Raw genomic sequence first — 23,508 nt, forward strand, 5'->3', positions numbered from 1 at the left:
CCATCCTCTTCTCTTTACTCTATCTCCCATCCTGGAAGGCTTTCTTTTCTTACCATTTTATATTTGGAATTTGGAATTACTTTTTGGAGTTCATGGTTCCCTTCAAGACTCAAGTGCTACATTTTACAGGAGGTCATTCCTATTCCCTCCAGCAGCTAGTGCCTTCCTCTCTAAGGTTACTTTGCTTCTCTTTTATATGTATTTTCCATGCCAGGACCATAGTAAGCTCAATAAATTCTTGTGGATGGATTAATTTCTTGATATCTTGTATGTGCCCATATATGTACACATCTTGCCAGGGAAAATGTGATTGCCTTTAAGGCAGGAATGTTTTACCTTTGCTTTTGTTTCCTCAGTGCTTTGCAAAATGCCTGACATATAGTAGGCATTTAGTAAATGCTTGTTGATTAAATAACTGAAGATTCTACATCTATCCCTATGATATTTAGCCCCATTAGGTTCAGCCCTATATTCTTACCTATCAAGATCTTTTTATATCCTCATATTTCTCAGTATGTAAGCTGTTTCTCTAACCTAAGCATGATCTGAAATGTTGACGAGAATGCCATTTATGTCTTTAATTAAGTCACTGATAAAAATGTTAAAACAGCATAGTGCCAGGAACAGTTTCCCTGTAGTGGGAGTGAAATGGGGGAAAACTGGATGGATTTATTTTGCTTTGTTTGGTGAATTTCTTTTTGCATTGGACATGATGAATCAGAGTTGGGATTAACCATAGTCACTCACTGAACCATTTTCAGGAACTCTCCAGATTGTCTTCATTCTTTCTCCTTTCTCTATTTCCCCAACCACCTTCTGGCTCTAACAGCAGGTTAGTATCTTATCATCAGACTCTACAGTAAACTAGGCCAATGACAATTATTCCTGATAGTGACTGCTGAGGTAGAGTACACTCTTGGGTTCCTGACATTTTGTAAGAGGTGCCTCTGCTAACATTTGCCCCTGTATTATTTGTGTACTCTGTCACACTTGAACTTTATATTGACATTTCTACTGGTAGATTTGTACAACCTTCCTCTACTGAATATCATTCCCTGATGCTTTGGAGTTATGACAATGTTCTCTAAAATAGAATTGCTGGACTTTGGAAGTAAACAATATTACCCTTGCTATAACAAGTTAACAATGACTCTTTATAACACTCCAAATATTTGCCTCCTAATCACTAATAATGAGACATTATCAGAAATTCTGGGCGTAGGATGACTTCCTTTATTGTAATTAATCTAAAGACTAACAGAAACAATTCTTTGGGATATTTCTACATTTTAATTAGAAGAGAAAAAGTCCAAAGTTACTGGGCCAAACTTACTGGTGCAGTAAGTACTGCTTGGAATGAAACCCACAACTACCAAGTAGATACCACCCAGGTTCCACTGTCCCAATAATTTTTGCCTCAGAGTCTCTGGCTCTACATATTTTTATAGGCATACTATTGAAAGCAGTTATGTTAAAAGTTTTTTTCCCCAATTTCTTGTGTTCTCCCCCCACCACAAAAAGGCCCCAATTCAGCTCATTTATAGTTACAAAAATTCAGTGGACATATTATAAACTTAACTGAGAATGATATGTGTGGAGTGGGGTAATACTGTCCAACTCTGAAATGAGCAAAATTTGTTCTTGGAACCCTCCTGCCTTCTTTTTGCTCTTTCTGTGGTGGTTAACAAAGCAATGGATTCAAAGATTGGAAATCCAGGTTCAAATCTTGTCTTTGCCCTAAATCAGGTCACTTTCCTTCCTCATCTGCAAAATGAGGAGAATTGAACTACATGATCTTTCAGGTCCCTTCCAGCTCTCACACGCATTACGTGATACTTCCTCCTTGCATCCTGTTCTGATCACATAGTACTTCCTGTATTAGAAAAAAGTACACAAATTAATGTATTAATCGCAAATTATTATCCTTTTCCTGGGAACAAAAGAACTGCATGGAAAAATGGTATAAGGAAATATTGTAGAAGGTAGGATACCAGTCTATGGATTGCGAGATAATGCTTAATGTCAAAGAATACATCGATAACACTAGAAATTCAGGCCCTGATGCACCTGCTTGTGGTTTGGGGAAGAGTTATATTTAATACAGTTGGAAGTGCAGCTTTCTTTATGTGGCTTCATAGCTGTCACCTGTTCTTCAGGTGGGAAAAGCAAAGTAGGAAATAGCCCTCGTGCTGACTTAATTGCTTCCAATTTTTTAAGTTCCTAAATTGCTTATCAATTTCTTTGAAAATAAAAAACATCCAATTCATAACTCCCATTGGAAACCCTACTTTTTTCTTAATAAACTCCTTTTTATTCTCAAACTTTTCCCCTAATCATTTAATCAATCCATAGGCTTTATTAAGCATTCATTACATGCCAGGCACTCTGTTAAGCTTTAAGAATAAGAAGGAAAACAATGGGGGAGACTATATACACACATACATAATAAGATATAAGTGAGCTTGTATGTCTGGGTTGTAGAGTTGTGGAAGGGAGCAAAGTGTAAGACTGGAACCACATTATGAAGAGCTTTAAATAACAAAAAAACAACATTATATTTGACTCTGAAGGTAACAGGGAGCCATTGCAGTTTACTGTGCATGGGAGGAGTGGATGTTTAGATGTACACTTTAGGAAAATGTTTGTTTTTGCTTTTATTTCCCTTGAAGACACTAGATTCTTCCAAATTCTATCCATTAGAGGCTACTATTCTATTACTCTCCTGGAGTCACACAGCCAGAAAGAAGGAAGAGAATATTTGTTCTTCAGTGCATCTTCTGACCACTCCTCTGCCTCCCTCTTTCAATAAACTTTCTTTCAACAGCCATAAAATCCATTCATACTCTCTTCCTCCCCTGATTATTGTCATCTATGCCAACGTCACTTTCCCTGCTTTCTAAGGGACTGGAGTAACGGGCGCAAAACCTTCTTCACCTTGGGTCTTTCATCATCCTTAGGGACTTTCATGTTGGTTTGTGACTGTTCTAAAACTCTAGCCATACAATTCCTCAAACCCCTCATTCTATCCCACTTACAGCACACCTGGGAACATTAATACAATATACCAGTCCTCAGATCCAAAGCCTTGACATTTGAATCTCCAGCCCCAACCCTTTATTCTTCTACCTCAGCCTCTGCCCAATTTGCTAAATTTGTACTTCAGTTTCACAGCTACCTCTGGTCCTCTCTCTAGTCTTCCAGATCCAAATCTTCCCTGATTTGGCTTTACTTGCCTCCAGACCTAACTTTGGCTCCCAGGGCCTGACATTTTAGTGATTCTCTACCCACTTTCCTAAGATCTCTCTGCCTATCACCCTTCCCAACCCACTAATCCTCAGCCATGGGTAAACACCACCATCTGTTTTCTGTGTTCTTGCTCTTGAGCTCTGGAGAGTCACTGGAGAGTCACAAAATTAAGTTGATTTCACACGCTATAAATTCAAGTTGTATAATGTCAGCTGGGTTCTGACACCTGTTGAGCAATCCTATGCTTTTACTCTTATGGACTCGCTATCTCATTTCCCCCAGTTACTATTCCAAAATATTTTTCTTTGTTTAGATCTTCCTATGCTTCAGATGATCTATAACCTCTCAAATCACTGAGAAGATGGTGGTCAAATAATTGAAGCTCCCTTCCCTACAATAACTTTTTCATACCATCACTTACTTTTCGATTATTATAATTTATTATGCCTAGCACTGGGCAGAGTGCTTTGCACATAGTAAGCTTTTAATAAATGTTTTCTTTGATGTTCATTCATTATAATTATCTCCTTTTAACATGGATGAGATGAACTTTGAAGAAGGAAAAGATAATTGAGCAGTGGAAATGGTCGGAAGTGGGGTTGGAATAGGACAAAGAAAGAAAAAAAATTGGAGCATTGCACTTGGAGTCACATGACCTTAAGTTGCCCACTTTACCACATCTAATAATCTTACTACATTATGACATCTTGGGCCTTGGACAAGTCACTTAATTTCTATGGACTTCAGTTTTCTCATCTGTAAAAAGAGGGGCTTGGACTAGATCAAGTACTAGATCCAAGATCTGTAATCCTGGGATCCTTACTTAAATTGAGCCCTGTGCTTGTGTCTTGGTTTCATCTGCTCATACTCTTTTCTTTTCCGGGGTCTTGCCCTACAAATGCTTTGTGAGTTTCCCTTCCCTACTGGCTTCTTCCTATCTCCCTGCAAAAATGCTACATAATCTGGAAAATTCATAGAGAACTGGACCTTCAGTCAAGAAGACCTGAAATGTGATTTAGAATCATGATCTGGATTCAAATCCTGCATCAGTCATATGCTATGTGATGATGATGATATCAAGTATTTATGTAGAGCCTACTATATGCTAGACACTGTGCTTTACACATTCTATTTTATTTTTATCCATAGAACAAGCCTAGGAGGTAGGTACTATTATTATCCCCATTTTATAGATGAGGAAGCTTTGTGGAGGTGACTTTGTGAAGGACCATAAGGCTACTAAATGTCTGAAGCAGGATTTGAATTCAGGTCTTCCTGACTCCAAGTCCAACACTTCTACTACTTCTAACATAACATAACGTTACACTCCATCTCCCAGCTCCATGACTTTGCATTGACTGTCTCTGCTACCTACCATGCCCTCCCTCTTTAATTCCATCTCTTCCAATCTTTGGTTTGTTTCAAAACTCTGCGCAAATTCTGCTTCCCCCATGAAGCCTTTTTAAATCCCCAAAGGTCCTGGTGCTCTCCTATCCCCAAAATCTTATTGTTGTTCAATCATTTCAGACTCTTTGTGGCCCTATTTGAAGTTTTCTTGGCAGAGATATTGGAGTGGTTTGTCATTTCCTTCTCCAACTCATTTTATAAATGATGAAACTGAGGCAAACAGGGTTAAGTAATGTGCCCAGGGTCACATAGCTAGTAAGTGTATGAAGCCAGATTTGAACTCAGGAAAATGAGTCTTCTAGACTCTAGGACTAGCACTCTATCTACTGTGCCACCCAACTGCCCATAAGTATAGGTAGTCTTTGCCAAAAGAACATAAACTCCTTAAGGAGAACTGTTGTATTTTTGTCTTTGCCTTTTCCATCCCTAGCATAGTACCTGGCACATAGCAAGCAGGTGCTTAATACATGCTTGTTACTTAATTAAGTACACCTCCACTTTATCTCATATCCATCATTACTATTCATTGATCTGAGTGAATCCTCTCAGGGACATTGTAGACAGGGATTCCTTCACTGAGTGTGGTGACTAGGTCAAATGATCCATTGAGGAGCTCTAGTCACAATGGAAAAAAGTGGGGAATAAAGTTAAAGGCTTGAAATAGACTGGAGCACATTGATGTTGCAGCTCTTTCAGACTCCACAGTGTCCATTCCTAGCCATCTATGTCCCTGGTTTCCCCTTTTATGAATTCCTAGTTCCCTGAGTTCCTCACCCTAGCCTTAACCCCAAAGACAGACCTTTTCTATAGACCTCTGACCTGATTCTTGGACCTGGTATCTTCCTTCTCTCTTTGTATCTCATTGCTCTTTGATTTTTGAACTAATCTGCCTGTGGTTTGTGACATTAGCTACTACTTGCTCTCTTTTTATGTGTTTCAATCTCTGAGCAGAGTAACTTTTAACATTCAGCTTCGACATGTCCTATTAGGTACCTTTCAACTCTAAAATGCTGTGGGTCTATGATATTGTCCTCTTACTCTCAAAACACTTCATTTTATTTCTTGAGCCTTCCTAAGAGTTGAGATGTGTGGTAGACAGAGATCTGGATTCAGATCCTGGATTTGGCACTTACTGTATGATCTGAGGTAACACTCTATGACTCATTTATTAAAAGAGAAATGCTTATACCAGAAGTGCATAGAATTGTTGTAAGGAAAGTAATTTGTAAACTGTAAAATGTCATGGAACCATGAGTTATTATGTTCCTTTCCTGTATGGGCCTGTCTGTGAATAACTTCATAATTGGCTGTTTATAGATGCTGCCTCACTGGGGGAAAGAGCGACCAAATAAGCAATGGTGGGAAAATGAAGGTGAGAGAATTTATAATCAAGGAAAAACACCTAGCAGCCAGATACATTATGGAGGCAAAGCAAAGCTTCAGATTGGAGGTAGTAGCATGAGTCATTGTAAGAATAATTTAGCTAGCAGAAGTTAAAAATTAAAAAATCAGAGAGAAATCAGAGACAAAGTGTATCTGAGAGAACTAGATCTGGAAAAGCAGTCTAAATTGTCCCAAAACTCACAAGCCAAACAAATATGATCTAGTCAGAGGCTGTTTGAGCGAATGAGAAGAGCTTTGCCACAGCGTTTACTCTTTTTTTTTATCTTGCAGATGGATCCAAGCTCAGTGGGTAGTGGCTATTGTGCATTCCTGTCCTATGTTGTGGACCAGATCTGAAAACCTAGGATCCAGGAGCACTGCTACCTGTGGGTACATTATCTACTCTACCATGCTTCATTTAAAGGTCTGAGAAAAACAATACCTCAAACTTCACATTATCTGAACAACAGACACCTCGCTGAGAAGAACCTGAAGCAAATGGCCCAGATAGGGAGACAAGCATATGTTCCCTTTGTGGGATGTCTTCTGAATGTTTCTATCCTGCCACCTTGGAAAGAGGCAAAGGTACTGGCACAAACTATGAGGGCAGTAAGGCCCATGGGAACCTGATCACTAGATATTTATTGACTCAAATCATGACATCCATAAGTGGACAAAAAGAAAAGTATAGCCTGAATGACACTAGAGACCAGTGGATTCAGAATTGACTAGATCACTGGGTTAAAAGAGTAATGATCACATCCATGTTCACCTAGAAGTAGTCTATAGTGGAGTATTCTAGAAATCTGTACTTGGTCCTGGACTTTTGAACCCTTTTATCAATGATGTAGATGAAGGAATTGAAGGCACTGTTATCAAATTTGCAGGTTAGATGAAACTGGAAGGGAGAGCTAACATATTGTATTGCAATTAGGCTTCAAAAAGACATTATCTGGCCAGAACTAGGGGCTGACTCTAAATTTAATAGCAATAAATGTAAATCTATACTAGATTACCAAAAAAAAAATGTTTGCACAAGAATAGAGATGGTATGACTAGATAACAAGTTATGTGGGAAAAGAATCTTGGGATTTTAGTGGACTGTTGTATCAACATGACTCAACTGTGTGTCGTGGCACCTAAAAGGTGAATGACCTCTTAATCTACTTTAATGAGGTATGATATCAAAAGAAAGGGAAACAATTGTTTGTTATTACTTTGTCCTGGTAAAACCACAGAATATTTAGTTCTGAGAGCTACATTTTAGGCAGATCATTGGCAAATTGAAATATGTCCAGAGGAGGGTGAAGGGACTTGAAACCATGTCATACATGGGATTGTATTGAAGCAACTGGGGCTATTTAGCCTAAAGTAAATAAACTTATACAAGCCCCTTCTGAATCACTGCCTTGTTATGCCATAGGGGATTGCGTAGCTCAATGAAACTATGAGTTAGGCCATACAAGTTTGCCCAAGATGGACCTGTCATAATGGAGAGTTCTGACAAAAGGTGATCACTGGAGAAGGAAATCACAAACCCCTCCAGTGTCTTTGCCAAGAAAACCCCAGAAATAGTATTAAAATATTAAAAGATACAACACCAGAAAATGAGCCACTCAAAGTAAAGAAGTGTCCAACACATTTTGGTGAGGAAGGGCACAGGACAATTCTAATCAGCTCCAGAAAGAATGAAGCAACTGGGCCAAAGCAAAAAGAAACTCAGCAGTAATGAAAGGGAAATTCCATGCTGTAAAGATCAGTATTGTATGGGAACATGGAATATAAGATCTATGAACCAAGGTAAACTGGATGTGCTAGAACAGGAGATGGAAAGATTAAACATGGACATGTTGGGTATCAATCAACTTAAGTGGATAAAAATGGGTGAATTTAATTCATATGATTGTTGTACATACTACTGTCGGCAAGAATCCCTTCGAAGAAATGGAGTAGCCCTCACAGTCAATAAAAGAGTGAGAAAAGCAGTACTGGGGTGTAATCTCAAAAATGACAGCCAGGAAATTTAAAGACATTTGCTCCTTAAGGGGGAATGCTATGGCAAATCTGAACATAATACTAAAAAAGCAGAGATATCACCTTGCCAACAAAGGTCTGCACAATCAAAGCTATGGTTTTTCCATTACTAATGTATGGCTGTGAGAGTTGGACCATAAGGAAAGCTGAGCACTGCAGAAACAAAAAGACTTTAAAGAGTCCCTTATACAACAAGGAGATCAATGCTGTCAATACTTAAAGAAATAAATTCAGATTATTCATTGGAATATCAAATAATGAAGCTGATACTTTGGCCACATGATGAGAAGATGAAACTCATTGGAAAATACCTTGATGTTGGCAAACATTGAGGCCAAAAGGAGACAGGGACTACAGATGATGAGATGGATAGATAGTGTTATGGAAGCAATGAACATGAGCTTGAACAGACTTTGGGAGACAGTGGAAGATGGAAGGACTTTGTGTTCTATGGTTCATGGGGTTACAAAGAGTCATACATGACTGAACTACTCAACAACAACAAAATAAAACTTAAGGGAGGTATAAAAATGCCTTCAAGTATTTGAAAAGTTATTATATGAAAGAGATTTTTTTTCTTTTCTTAGCTCCAAAAGGCACAAGTGCTAGGCAAAGTGAACAGAGAGGCAAATTTCAGCTGATTCTTAGGAAAACTTCCTAGACATTTGAACCATATGAAAACAGAATAAGTTACTATGAAAGGTAGTGAGTTATTCAGTACTCCATCTCAAATGGATATTGGATGACCACTTTCTAGAGATATTGTAAAGAGGATTCCTATTCAGGATCACATAGGACTAGACAAACTCAGTCCCCTTCATACTTCAAATCTACCAAGGCAACCTCTCTGAGTTTTAGTTTCCTCTACTAAATAAGGATTATAGTCACACTACTTACCTAAGAGAATTGTTAATAAAAGCACTTTGTATGCTGTAGATTACAATATAAATGTGAGTTATTATTACTTGTCCTCTGTGCTGAAGAGTGCATTAGATTGGACTGGATGGAACTAAGAAGGCAGATTTCTTGAATGGCTAGATGAAATGAGACTGGGTCCAGAAATGGACTGAACTTATGTGATTGAATGAAAACATTGAGAACCAAGAAAAGGAAGTAAGATAGTACTTGTTAGTGGAAAGAGCATTGGATATAGCATCACCAGTTCTAGGGTTGAATACCAACTCTGACACTTACTACCTATGTGATCTTGGTTAAGTTCTTTACCCTACTTATTGCCTGAATAACATGGGAGGAAGTCACTAGGCTCCCTGTGTATATTGCCTTATCTGTAAAATGAAGGAGTTGTACTCTATGACTTCTAAATTCTCATTCAGTTCTCAGTCTAAGAGTCTGAGGCTCAGAGATTCCCAACCATTCTCTGGGATAGAGTTGCTATGTGTGAATTGTCAAGGCAATTATCATGGTAATCGAGATAAGTCAACAGAGCAGAAGAGCCTTCTCCACAAAAAGTAAGTGTGCTTTGAGCTGAGATCCCCAAGAGAAAACTAGAATCTTTGTTAGATAGAATAAAAAGATGACCAGAGTACCAAATCTAAAATATGGGTCAGGAAGCACAAGGTACCATTCAGAGTAGCAATGGTTCCCCTATAGCTGGAGATCTCAGCACAGACTATGATGGGACAAAGCCACCATGTAGAGAAGTGGATGGTCTACTCTCATCCAAGATATTGTTCTGCTATGATGGCCAGTCACATCCCTTACTCTTGCTGCTCAGCACTGACTTTTAACACCACTTGCATCAACTTTATGCATGTCATTTCTCCTATGTAGTTTGTACCTTGATGAAGACTCATCCCGACTATAAAGTTTCTCACAATACTCCTACTGATGCCTTACTGTTAAGGAGAAGTTATAGCACCATAAACACGGCACCCAAGGAGTCTTCAGGCTTTTTAGTGATATCAAGAGATATAATTAAGTTAAAAAATTATTCTTTTTTTTCCTTTAAAAACACTTTAGAAAAAATCAGAAAACTTGAGGGTTCTAGTTCTAACTCTAATACTATCACCCCATGTGATCTCAAGTTTTTTAAGCCTCAGTTTTCTCATCTGTAGAAGGAGAGGATTAGAGTCAGTTGTCTTCAAGGTTGCTTCTAGTTCTAAAACTTTATAGTCTATAAAGTTGGGATCTAGACAGGTCAATTGAAGTGCAGAGACAAGGAAGCAGCTGTTATTGAGATATGTCAGTATAGCAAGAATCTGTGATTTTGTTAGTATAAGAACCCCCTCCATTGAGGTTGATTATAACCCAACTATAATTTAGTAGGTAGTCTTAGGGAGTTGTGTAAGGTTCAGAGAGTTCAAGTGATTTGCCCCAATGTCGCCATTATGAAAAACTTGAATTTTCAAGACTGGTGGTCTACAAATTCTATGAATAAGGCTGACCTAAATTTCTAAATTCTCAGGACCACTTATTTTTGTTTTAGTATCTCCATTGCCTACCTTAGCATCTGGAACAGAGTAGGCACTCAGCTAATGCTTGCTAATTGGTTGGATGGATGAATCAATTGATCTTTAAAAGGGGACAAAAGTATCAATTATTTAAGGTACATTGGTGAAAAGAAATGTTTACAACAACAACAAAAAATACATTGCCATTAAACTAAATAAAATTTAAGTTACCAGTATTCCTCTAAAGCAATCAAACTTTCTTAGAATATAGGAGTGTTGGTGAGACTTGTAATTTTATTAGTTCAGTTTCAAAAAGGGAAAGAAACAAACATTTATTAAGGGCAGCTATATGCTAGAACGGTGCTAAGCTCTATGTAAATACATCTCATTTGCTAAATAATTGTTCCCATCCCCCTTTTCTTTCCTTTTTTTTTAAAAATCAATGAATGAATCTTATTAAGCTAATTTTTGTTGTTCAGTCATTTCAGCAATGTCCAACTCTTCATGATTCCATTTGAGGTTTTCTTGACAAAGATACTGAAATGATTTGCCATTTTCTTCTCCAGCTCAATTTACAGATGAGGAAACTGAGGCAAACAGGGTTAACTTGATTTGACCAGGGTCACACAGCTAGTAAGTGTCTGAGGCCAGATTTGAACTCAGGAAGATGAGTCTTCCTGACTTCAGACCCAACATTCTGTCACACCGAGCTGTCCATTATGTTATTAAGTGCCTTACTATGAGCAAAGCACAATGCTAAATGCGGGAGATACAGACAGAGCAGTACCTCTTCTCATGTAGCTCATATTCCAGTGGGGGGAAGATAGCACCTATGGAAGATTTCAGCTGCAAGTCATATGGAAAGATTCCATGGTCCTTAGGGTAAAACAGGTTCTTTCCCTTTTAATAAGAGAAACCAACAACAAAATTATGTGATTGACTCTGCTCTTGCTTCCTATCCAGATATGGATCTTTGACTGGCACAGCTGGCATAGCTTAGAGCCCATCTTAGGTCACCCCTTCCTTTTACAGGTGAAGAAACCATAGCCCATATAGATGAAAGGATTTATCAAACGTGACTCAAGAGCTTTGTCTCAGAGGCTGGACTTATCATGGCGCAGGGAGGAGAGGGTGAAATTTGAGTCAGATTCAAGTTTCTATTCTGTTACTTCCTACCTACTGTTCCACCTGTCTAGACCTGATTTTCCTGCATATAAAACAGGGGAGGTGGGACTAAACAACTTCTAAGGTCTCTTCTGGCTCTAAATCTAAAACCCTCTGGATCTGAGTCTCCAAACTCTGTCTTTTTGCCTTATTCTTTGAAGATTGGGCAGGAGCCTCAATGAAGACTTATTGATGAGCTCATTGCTATGACATGACATCGTGTCTGCATCAGTTTCCTCCTCTATGAAATGAGGAGGCAGAACCATGGGATCCTTAAGACTTCTTTGGGATTCAGCATTTTATGAAAGGGGTTGGAGTTGGAGGGCAGCTGGGTGGCACTATGGGTAGAATGATAGGCCTGGAGTTAGGAAGACCTGAGTTCAAATTCAGCCTCGGATCTTTACTGGTTGTGTGAATCTGAGCAAGTCACTTAAGCTCTGTTTGCCTCAGTTCACTCATCTGTAAAACCCTACCTCACAGGGTTATTGTGAGGACCAAATTAGATAATAATTATAAAACACATGGTATAGTGCCTGGTACATGGTAGGTACCATATACGTGTTGGCTGTTAATATTAATGTTGATGATTTGAGGAACAGTCTATCCAATTCAACAAGCATTTTATTAAGTATTTACTATGGGCCAGGCTCTTTGATAAGGACTGATGATATAAACAAAAAAAAAAAAAAATGAAACAGTCCTTGTTCTCTAGGAGTTTCTGTTCTACTGGACGCTAATTTGTACTTATTTTGTATACAGACTTATATTTATTATCTATGTGCGTATAAACTCTCAAGGGAGAAAAAGGTTTCATTTTTGTCAGAGGAAACTAGGTGGCACAATGAATAGAGCACAGGACTGAAGTCAGGAAGACCTGAGTTCAAATCTAGCTTCAGGCATTTCCTGGATGTATGTTCCTGGGCAAATCACTTAACCTCTAGCTGCCTCAGTTTCCTGAAAAGCAAAATGGGGCTAAGACCCTCCCAGGGTTGCTATGAATATGAAATGAGATGATATTTGTTAAGTGTTTAGCACAGTACCTGGCACATAGTAGGTGTTTAGTAAATATTTCTCCCCTTCGCTCTTTGGAAGAATACCTAGTGCACAATGTTTGGCACTTTAATACATGGGCTTAATACATGCTTGCTGAATGAATGAATGTTGCACTAGGAGCACTATTCTATTTCCATCACAGCTATTTTTACCATTTTTGGCATTCTAAAAATATTATTTGGTAGATTCCCCCCTCCCCACCCCACACACTTTAGTGAAATTCCCAGCCACTTTGTCTATTTCAGCTTCCAGTTTGGAGCTCCAAGTTCTTTTGGGTTTTATCAAATTACACCCTGTAGAAAAGCATACATTTCACAAACAGATGGATTTAATGTGCATGAAAATACATGCCTTTTAAAGAAACCAAATTAGTAGTTCCAGCTCTTCCCCGCCCCCCCCCTTCCCCTTTATTAAAGACAGAGCTCACTGAAAAATCTCTGCAATGAAGTGAAACTTGACAGGCGTCGTCAGTGAAACGAGATTTGTTCGCATGGAAATGTGACAGGACATGAGAGGGGTCCTCAGCGACACTGATTCTGCCAATTTCAAATGGGGATTCCGAGGAGGCTAGCCCCCATATCACAGCTGCATTTTAAAAAGAGAAGGGGGGAAGCGTTGAAATCTCATAACTCCATGACATTTTCAGATGGTTATTGACGATATACACTTCATGCATCTGCCAATCAGAAGCAAGACGGCCTTTCAGTGTTCACACTATAGAATCCAAACTTCTCTACCATGAAGAAATCCATCCCTAATCCCCCTTACTGAGTGTTGTCTCTCTGAGGAATCCTGGCTGAAGAAAATCATATCTCTTCTCCTTCTCCCCCATTAAATCAATGACGAATTCATTCGCATTTTCTTTTCCAACTGCTTTCCTTCTATATTCCTGGAGATTACTGTGGATGAATATACCCCTAAAGTTCAAGGTCTGAGCTAGGTTCAGACAAACATCTCAAAATCCAAATGTGTAATGGGAGGTATTCCAACCTGTCGAGTGTTTAAAATTGGGCCAAAGATCTCATGGGAACAGATTTCCTTGTGAGATTTCTGGCACTTTGGCCTCTAATCCTGGCGGGAAATAAAACAGCCTCTGTCAGGCTAGATTTTGGCACTATTCTCTTCTGGAATCAGGAAGTAGAGAGAAAGGGAGAAGAAAAGAATTGCCAGATATTTTCAGTCCTTAAAATGGATGGGCAAGACTGGCTCAAGACAAGGGTGGAGACTTCAAACAGCTGGAAGTCTGGACCAAGATCTTCTCTTTATTGGTGAATGACAGTTTCCCAAGCACAGAAAAAAGAGAAACTGTGAGTCTTTGGTCAAGTGTCTTAAGCAGTTTGGGTCTCAGTGGAAAGAGTACTGACTCTAGGGTGACAGGGCCTGGGTTCAAATCTTGCCTCCAACACTTCTTGTTTGACCTTGGACCACTCACTTAAATTCCCTGGTCCTCTGTTTCTGCCTTTGTGGAATGTAGGGGTTGGGTTAGATGGCCTCTGAAGGACCTTCCAGTTCTAGAACTGTGACTCTATAAACAGTATGATCTTGACAACCTCAACAGGATGGAAAGCATCCCATGCACATACAGATTTTTGAGATGTTTATCTAAACCTACCTCAAATCTTGAACTTTGTGGTTTTACTCTTCTATAATGATCTCCAGGCACATAGGAGAAGAAAACATTTAGAAAGTTAAAGAAAATTGACTTTCTTTTTTTTAATATTCACTTTTCTTGTTTTCTATAGCCTCTTCTAGTTTTGATCATGCAGCACTATAGGGACCTAGTCAGAGTGTCCCCTAAGTTCTGTTTATGTGGAACTTCAAATATTACAAAATATACATGGCTATATAATACAAGGTCAAAGCTCACCCCCATCTTTTTTTCTTTGCTATTTTCTTCAGCCCCTTTTTAGCAATACAAAAAAAGGAAAGTATTACCACAAACTTGGGAGGAGAACCATTACATGGAGAGAGAACAATGGGACTTGGGTTTTAAAAAAACAAGAACTGGATACCCTCTTCCTCAGGGGAACATGTCAGTCAAGAATCCTTGGATATATCTCCATGGCATATACGCTACAGACTGGTAAACAGTAGCAGCTGGTGCAGAGAGGTCAAGAAGGATGTGCCTGGAATGAAAAAAATAAAAATCACTGGATTGAGTAGGTTACTGGTGACCTTTGAGAGAACAGTTTCAGAGAGAATATTTGGGCTGGAAAACAGATTTCCAGGGATTGTAAAGAGAGTGAATGTTTAGGAAGTGGAGGTAATGAGGGCAAATTTCAAGAAAGTTGGAAGTGAAAGAAAAATGGAAGCTGGCAAGGCACCATAATGGTATAGAAGGGACAAGGAAAAGGTTTTTCTATAACTGGTGAGATCTGAGCTATTTGTAGGCAGCTAGGAGGAACCTAGAAAAGAGGGAGAATTAATAAACATTTTAAGGTGGCTTTTAAAGATAAGCCTTAGCCAAATCATGACATTTCAAAGAGATGAATACTGTGACTTTAAATTTTGGTCCATGCAGATTGTTGTCCTTTCTTCTGGAGCTGGAAACTCAACTTCCAACACAAGGACTTAGTGTCTTACTTCACTTAAAATACTGAGGTCATTTAACAGGAGGTCCCTGATGCCTTCTTGATATCATCACCCTTTCTTTTGTAAATTTTTTTTTTTATTTTGGAGGCAATTGGGATTAAGTGATTTACTCAGGGTCACACAGACAGTAAGCATCTAAGGTCGAATTTGAACTCAGGTTCTCCTGACTCTAGGGCTGGTTGCTCTATCCATTGCCACCTAGCTGCCCCTTTTCTATTTCAAAATAAGATTTATCTTTACTCCTTTCTAAGGCTAATCCTTAGTCCTGAATGCCGTCCCTTTTCTCTCCCAAGACCTCACTCAAGCATCCGCAGTTTTTATCATGCATTGCCAATCTCTCTCCTCCACTGGTCCCCTTCACCTTCTATACTTTCGCAGTACCTTACATTCATTCATTTTCCTTTCACATTTCTACTGTCTTACACTCTCTCCCTTAATAATTCTATTTACTCCCACGGTTTCAACTATCATCTATGCCCAGATGATTTTCAGATCTGATTCTTGAACTTGGACCCTTCTTTTAAAAAGCTCCAGATTTGAATCTCCAATAGCCTCTAGGACATCCATACCTGGATTTCCTACCAATACTTCAAATGTAACTAGTCTAAAATTGAGTTTATTATCTTCCCCAAAAAACCCCTCTCCACCTTTTTGACTTTGCTATTTTTGTCTATAGCTCTACTCATCTTTTATAGGGACCTTTTATCTACTTTTATCTACTCAGCCTTCTGTGTCTTAAAGTTTGGGATTATCCTTTACTCTTCCTTCTCTCACCTCTCATAGTAACTCTTAATGAGCTGCCAAGTACTGTTAATTCTCCTGTTTGCTCCTATGGCCTCCCCTCCACCATCCTAAGATATCATTCTCCTACACTCAGTGTCACCTGGCTGGACTATTGCAACAATCTAAAAGTCATTCCTGTCTCTACTTACCTTCCCATTCCAAACCATATTTTATAATTCTGGCAGACTTATCTTCCTATATGTAGATCAAGTTTTAATATTGCAATGGTTTTCTGTTTCCTAGACAGTAAAATTCAAACTTCTTCCCCCTAGTATTTAAGGGGCCCCCACTATCTATGTCTCTGTATTTTTCCAGCTTCATCTCATATTGCTTCTTTCCATTTTATCCTCCAGACAAATTAGACTACCTCAACGTGTTCCACACCTTTCAATCTCCTTGCCTTTGCTTGCATCATTCCATATGCCTAGAATGTCAACCCCAGCCCATCTTCCAGCCTGTCTAATTCCAACCCATACTTTAACACCCAATTTAAAGATCACCTCCTCAAGAAGCTTTCCCTGGTCTTCCCAGTCAATAATGACCTTACATCCTACCCCCACCCCCAGGCACCATATTTCATTTTGTGGACACCTCTTTAATGTAGACACATCATGTAATGTTGCATATTATAGCTAGGTATATGTGTTTATTTGAACTCAATGCAGGCAGAGACCTGTGTGATTTAAATTCTGTAGGTACCCCTGACCTAGCACAGTTCTCTGTACACAACAGGTACTGAATAAATACTTGTTAAATTATTGATGGCTTTTTCTTAGCTTGTTATTTTTTACATATATTCCATGGATTACATACCAACCACAAGGCAGGAAGGGCCAGGGATTTCATGGTTAGCTGCCAATTAGCTTTTTTAATTGAAAACCTCATTAGTAGGGTAAACTTCACTAGCCTCCCCAAATCCCCTACACCCAACTTACTTATTCCCATGTGTTTCTTTACTGTTGTAAAGGCTTAAACATTCTAACCTCTAAAATCCTTTCCCATTCTTATATTCCAATTGACCCATTGGGAAGTTACTCTTTAAAAAGGGATATAATTTATCCCAGTCCTGGAATATAACCAGGGGAATGCTGAGTAAGGAACAGTAACAGTTAATTAAGTCCTGAAAGAAGAAGGAGGGTAGACGTAGGTGTCAGGACTGGTAGCAGGAGCAGAGGCCAAGGAACCTAGCTTCCTATGGCAATGGTCTCCTTTGAATGGTTCCTGAGAATCTGGAACCCAGCACAGGCAACCTGGCATGACATTGCAGACTACAGTTCTGACAGGTGTTCAGACATGTGGCTGAGCCCCAGTCCCTATCCCTCTCCCCCTACTCAACCCACAACAAAATTCCCCAGGTTGCTAAATATGCTGGTCTGTCCTTGCCAGGGTCAATATCATAAAACCACTTCCTGGTCTCTGCCTCTGCTGGCTGTGTTTATTTTTGAACAGGGTAACTTTTTGTTTTGTTACTGTGTACTCTCTGGAAATTGATCTGGCTCCATATTTATCACTAACTTCACCATTTCCCTACCTTTTGGTAACCTGATGAAAATATCTCTTTTATAACTTCTATATGAAATTCCATGATCTGTGTTTTAAATTAGGCTTTTGCTGGCCCTTTTAAAGCAGGGATAAAAGTACACATCTGAGGACAGGATGGATGCATTTGATGTTAGGTATTCCTGTGATTTGCTTGCAGCGTTAGAGCTATTTTGAGAAATGAGGGCTTAATTCTTATTTGAGTAGAAATGAAAAAAAAGGCTTGCTGGGTTCTTAAAGGAGAAAATTGTGAAATGTTTGTTTTTAATTTAAGGAGTGATATTTTTGGTTGTCTCTTTAATCATTAATGGTTTCTGTGAACACCAGCTTACTGACACAATTTGATCCTTGTTGCAATCCAGATGGGGAGTAAAGAATTGCAACAGCACCTTTACTGTTTCCGTGGCAACAGACTTTGATGCCCCAAACAAAAGTGACTGTCAAGCAACAAATTTCTCTTTCCCAAGAAAAGAACTGCAATCCCATGAAAAGAAGGCTACCACCTGTCTCTAGCAAACACAAGTGTAGAAGTAAATCACCCATTTTCTAATTCCTGTTATGCGGCTTATTAGACAGGGATAAAGAGTCCATTTTTTCAATCTCTGCTGCCATCCGAAGTGCAATTATTTTAAAAATGAGACTCCCCTGTCACTTTGGAGCCACTAGCACCTAACCAGCCAATGAGCCTCGCACGTAGTAGGTACCTATATAACCTCATATCTCTACTAAGATTTCCTCCTCATCTGTCCTCTGGAGGTAATATTGGTTATATAATATATATACACATATAAAATATTGGCGGGCATTATATCGTTCTCCAGATTCTGTTTTCTTCACTTTGTAATTATTTATTTAAGTCTTCCCATGTTTCCCTAAATTCCCTATATTTATCATTTTCTACAGCACAAGTAGATTCAACTACATTAATATGCCCCAATTTGCTCAGCCTTTCCCCTTGATCAATACTGTTCCTTCTTGGGATACATTGCTAAGCAGTAGGATCTCTAGGTCAAAGGAAATAAGACAATTTACAGGAAAATCATTTGAAAACTATAAAATGTTATATAATATACAGTTATTATTATAAGCCATCTGAATGTCAACTATACAACTATAATGATTACCACTGAGTCCAAATATCATCTCTCTTCCCATAATAATCTAATACTCTTTCCATTATAACTTGATGGCTCCCACTAAGCATTTGATGCTACCCCATTTGAAAAAAAAAATTATTCAAGATGGCTAGGCTTCCTTTCTCACCTCTGTGTTAAGAAAATTGTTTGTTAGGGCCTTCGCAGACAGCCTGCTGGACTTACAATGTATGTAGGCAGCCTCTTTTGTAGGGAGAAGGGAGTTTAGACCTCTGATATCTCTGGTACAGGGATGTTCTCAAGAGAAAAACTCCTTTGCTAATGCACATAGATAACTGTTCTACAACTTAAGAGAGTTAGAGAGTCACCAAGGGAAGTTTAGTGGACTAGCCAGGGTCACACAATCAATAGGAGCCATAAAGCTGTTTAACCCTAGGTCTTTCTGACTCCAAGGCAGGCTACCTATACTTCTTGCCTCTCAGGTAACCTCTTATGTTAGAAAATTTGTAGGGTACCACAAAACTCCAAAGGGGAAATAGAATTCCTCCTTTCAAAGATTTGGATGTTTTCATATATATTTGTGCTTAATGATAGCCATCTCTAGGATGGGGGTAGGGAGAAAGGAAGGAAAAAAAGAGAGAAAAGGGGGAAAAATGTTACATGATAACTTTAAAAGGAAAAGCAGGTTGTAAATAATAGATTTGCAGTTTTGTGTGCATTTATTTTATTATTTTGCATTATAAGAATGCTCATGCGATCCTATATATTAAAATTTAAATAAATAAATAAAATTTAAAATAGATTTTGATGGCAGAGTAGGGTAGTAGAACATGAAATGAACTTGCAAATGAAAGATATGATTTCATGAACCAACGCTGGCATATGGTAGCTGAGGGACCAGAAATTTAATTTTCTTAGCCTCATCTTTTTCATGTGTATTATTTTGTATATAGACTGTATTTATTTATCAGTGAATATGTTATATTCCTTTAATAGAACAGAAGTTCACTGAGATCAAGTACTATCTCATTTTTGTCTTCGCCAATGTTTAGCACATAGTAGGTACTTGACAAATATTTTTTGGTTGAAATACTTCTTGAAAAAATGAGCGTAATAGCATATGCTCTGCGTACCTCACAGGAATGTTGTATGTACTTAGTGAAATAAGACATATGAAAGTGTTTTATAGCCTATAAGGCTCCATACAAAGGGACAGAGCCCTATTGTCATTGCAGATGCTAGATGTCTGTGCTCCTTGTGTTAATCACTCTAGGAATGCCCTGGTTTGGCTCTCCTGCTTTGCCTTTGAAAAGAGCTTCTTCATTCCTTCTGGAGGGGGTTGATCTCATGTCAACTTTATTTGTTCTCAACATTATCTACATAATAACATACCATGAAGTCACTGTATACAAGCTTCTGACCATACAGTGAAGAAAGAAAAAAAGTCCCTTTAGAAGATCAAGTCACACAGGGCCTACATTGTCATTGACAAGGTGTGGGTGAGGATAAAGAGGGGAGGTAAATACCTGGGCCTGTTCATACACACATGACTGTAAATGAGAACTATTCATCTGCTTCCCATCTGTTTATAAGCCTGGGTATAAATGAGGAGCCAGGCATTACATTAAGCTCTGATTTGAAAAGGTCAATATGCAAAGGTAAGGCCACAAACTGTATTCTAACGTCCCACTGTATGTCTATATAATGTATGCACCAAAAAACAGTGGTACCAGCATGTTAATCTGATTTGGTCACAGATCCCTTCTTTGAAAAACTGCATTCTGAAGTCTTTTTAAGTTTGAGGGGATGAGTTCATAGACTCATAGGATCACCGATACAGAGTTGGAAGGCATATCAGAATACTAATCCAATATCTTCACTTTAACAATGAATAAATGAGGCCCATGGAGTCTAGGTGGAATTTGAATCCAGGTTCTGTGACTCCAGGACCAGTAATCATCCTACTTTACCATGCTTGCTTTTGAAGAGGGCCATGGGAGGAGGGCAAGAGTCAAGAGTGAGGTGGTGGTGAGGGGAGGAAGTGGAATGAATTATGTCATGAAGTCTTCATGACTACGAATGCCAGTTGGATAATGTCTCACTCCCAAAATTTCTCAGCCCACTTAGCCTAGTTTTTATTTTGACCTCTCTCCTTCTCCCCTGCGGCATAATTATTTGTCCAAATGCCTTACTTTTGTTAGATGACAGAATCTTTGAACAGAGGTCTCATGTAGTATCTATCTCGGATCCCCAGCTCTTGTAAGGATGCCTTTCGCTTAGCAGGTACTTTGTAAAGATATTTTTATTAAACTTCTCCCATTCTAGATGCCTAACCAACTCATATTTACAGATAAAGCCCAAAGATTCTGCATGAAAAACACAAAATGGAGTAGAAACTCCAGTATTTTAGGCTAAAAAATATAGATATCTAGATATTTTAAGCTTATTATGTGCCAAACACTATACGTTAAGTGCTAGAGATATCAGTTCAAAAACTAAAACATTCTAATAGGAGGCAACAATATCCCTAGAGTACTGACGTCCAGGCAAGGGATGCTTTGGTCCACAAAGTACAAGAATGGGGAGTGGGGGCCATAGGGCATTAAATGAACACATCCCTTGCAGTAGCAATGGAAGAGATCATTTGATCATGGGTCCAGAAGTGGAAGGGGGAGGTGATCTGGGAATAAGGAATAATCTTGATGTCAAGGAAAGAGGGAGGGGGGAAATAACTTGGAAAAAATAATGGAAATGGACACTCTAATTCCAACTTTACTCTCTGCTGCTTCCTACCAGAGTGACCTTGAGCAGATAACTTCAGCTCAGTGGGCCTCAGTATTCTCATCTACAATATGACAACTTGGATTATTGGTAAGGTCTATTTCATTCTAATGTTCCAATACTATAATTCTTATCCTTAATATCCTCTTTGTTAATCATCCAACATCTCCACTGACTAAGGGACTATTTGCTCCTATCCCAACTTGAGCCTGGAGCTGACAATGACAGATAGTGGCTTTATAACCAAAGCAGTCTTCTGTCTTCGAAAATAAAGACTTTCAGCCCCTACCATGTCAATTTTTATTGATTATCCTTCTTTCCTCCAGTTCCAACTCTAAAATACCCGGATAATTGAGGTTACTTTGGCAGGTTTCTTGACTTCAGTTATTTGAATAATTGTCTCAGTTCCCTTGAAGGTCTTCTCCTGACTTTTACTGAGATCCAAAGAGATGAATCTGACCATAAGGGAGTTTTTAATGAGCTCAGTTTTCAGGAGCTCCTTCGGAGCAGAAGGAAAGACTGACATCGATAAAACATCTTACTGTCAGCAAAGGACTTTGTAAGCTATAATCCAAAAAGCAAACACATGAAATTGTTTTAAAAATACATATAACCACCCAGAATCCTCTACATGACTACAAACAGGCTACCTACACTTTTGAATTTCTCCAACTCCATCTTGAAAAGGCTCAGAGTAGCAACAAACTCTTCCAATGACAAAAGATAACTTTTTTCAGAGAATATTACTAACTGTAGAGAGGGTTATTTTATAGAAGTCTGTATAAATCAACTAGAGGGCTAGGTCCAGGTGTGGGCTATCAAATGTTTAACAACCAGCTCTTAGACCTGGGGTGGGCTAGTAAATAAATGTTTAGCAACCAGCTTGGGGAGAAGGGAGGTGCATACATGATGCACTTAAGTTAAATCTGTATTACTAACATTTGATTCATCACTTTCTTAAGTCTAAACAATTAGTTAAATAATAATTCAAGCCCTGAATTGTAGCATTTGCTGATTTTCAAATATAAATGCTTACAACGAAAAATTTAACAATTAGCTTTCCTGAACTGGCTCTAGCACACTCTTAGCTGGATCCCAAGTAGGGAAGACCAGGGTCTAGTCCCTTTTTCAAAAGCATGTTTTAATATTTTTTTTAATACTTACTGATAAGTCGTTTAGCCTTTCTTTGAGCAGTTCAGATTATGCCACCTCCCTACTCAAGGAGCTCCAGTATCTCTCTATTGCCTACAGAATTAAAAAGAAACTCCTTTGTTTATCTGAAACCTTCCAGCCTTTCCAGTCTTCTTACACCTTCACAGGGATGAGCTGGTAAATGTTTAACAACACCTCTGCTGAACAGGGGGAAAAAATGTGAAGAATGTACTGTAAGACACACTTTTAAGTTTGATCTATTTTATTAACACTTTATTAAGTCTCAAAAATTTACAGAACAATATATCCAGGTCTAATTTGTTGCTTGCCAATTTCTAAAATGCAAATACTCATGTTGAAAATTTAAGATCAGCTCTTCGGCTGGACTTGGAATCCAAGGAAGATGGAATTCAAATCTCACTTTAGACACTTATTAGCTTGAGAATCTGACTTTTCTCAGCTTTCGTTTCCTCTTCTATAAAATAGAACTCACAGTCGTGAGGATCAAATTAGAGTATATGTGTATGTACTCATCTGTATACATGTGTGGATGTGTACATATGTGTAGATGTACATGTGTGTACATATCTAGAACTTTGTAAACCTTAATGTGTTATATAAATGTTAGTGAATATCATTACTAGTGTCATTATTAACTGAGTGAGACATAGAATCACAAGACTGAAAACTGTCAGTGACCTTAGAGGCCAACTGACCAGCCTCTTCCCTTAATAAATGGAAGTGCTCTGTACCAGGTCATGCAGGGAATAGGTCCAAGAATGAAGATTCCAACATAGAGTTTCTGATCCCCAACACTATCTCCATGACTGCAAAGACTTAGAAGAAAGACAAGATGGAGAATCAACACA

At 38.6% G+C, this 23,508-nt stretch overlaps 1 long non-coding RNA gene across 1 annotated transcript; it reads right to left on the reverse strand.

Moving 5' to 3' along the window:
• Nucleotides 1-1,237: 1,237 nt before the first annotated feature.
• LOC140522443 (uncharacterized) lies at nucleotides 1,238-22,786 on the reverse strand. The gene is made up of 5 exons (XR_011973348.1): nucleotides 22,652-22,786; nucleotides 14,711-14,824; nucleotides 13,126-13,283; nucleotides 10,533-10,602; nucleotides 1,238-1,873 (listed from the first exon to the last, which is right to left on the reverse strand). It is a non-coding gene; the product is annotated as an uncharacterized lncRNA (long non-coding RNA).
• Nucleotides 22,787-23,508: the final 722 nt, after the last annotated feature.

The sequence above is a fragment of the Notamacropus eugenii genome, chromosome 1 (assembly GCF_028372415.1).
Source record: "Notamacropus eugenii isolate mMacEug1 chromosome 1, mMacEug1.pri_v2, whole genome shotgun sequence".
Classification (NCBI taxonomy): Eukaryota; Metazoa; Chordata; class Mammalia; order Diprotodontia; family Macropodidae; genus Notamacropus; species Notamacropus eugenii.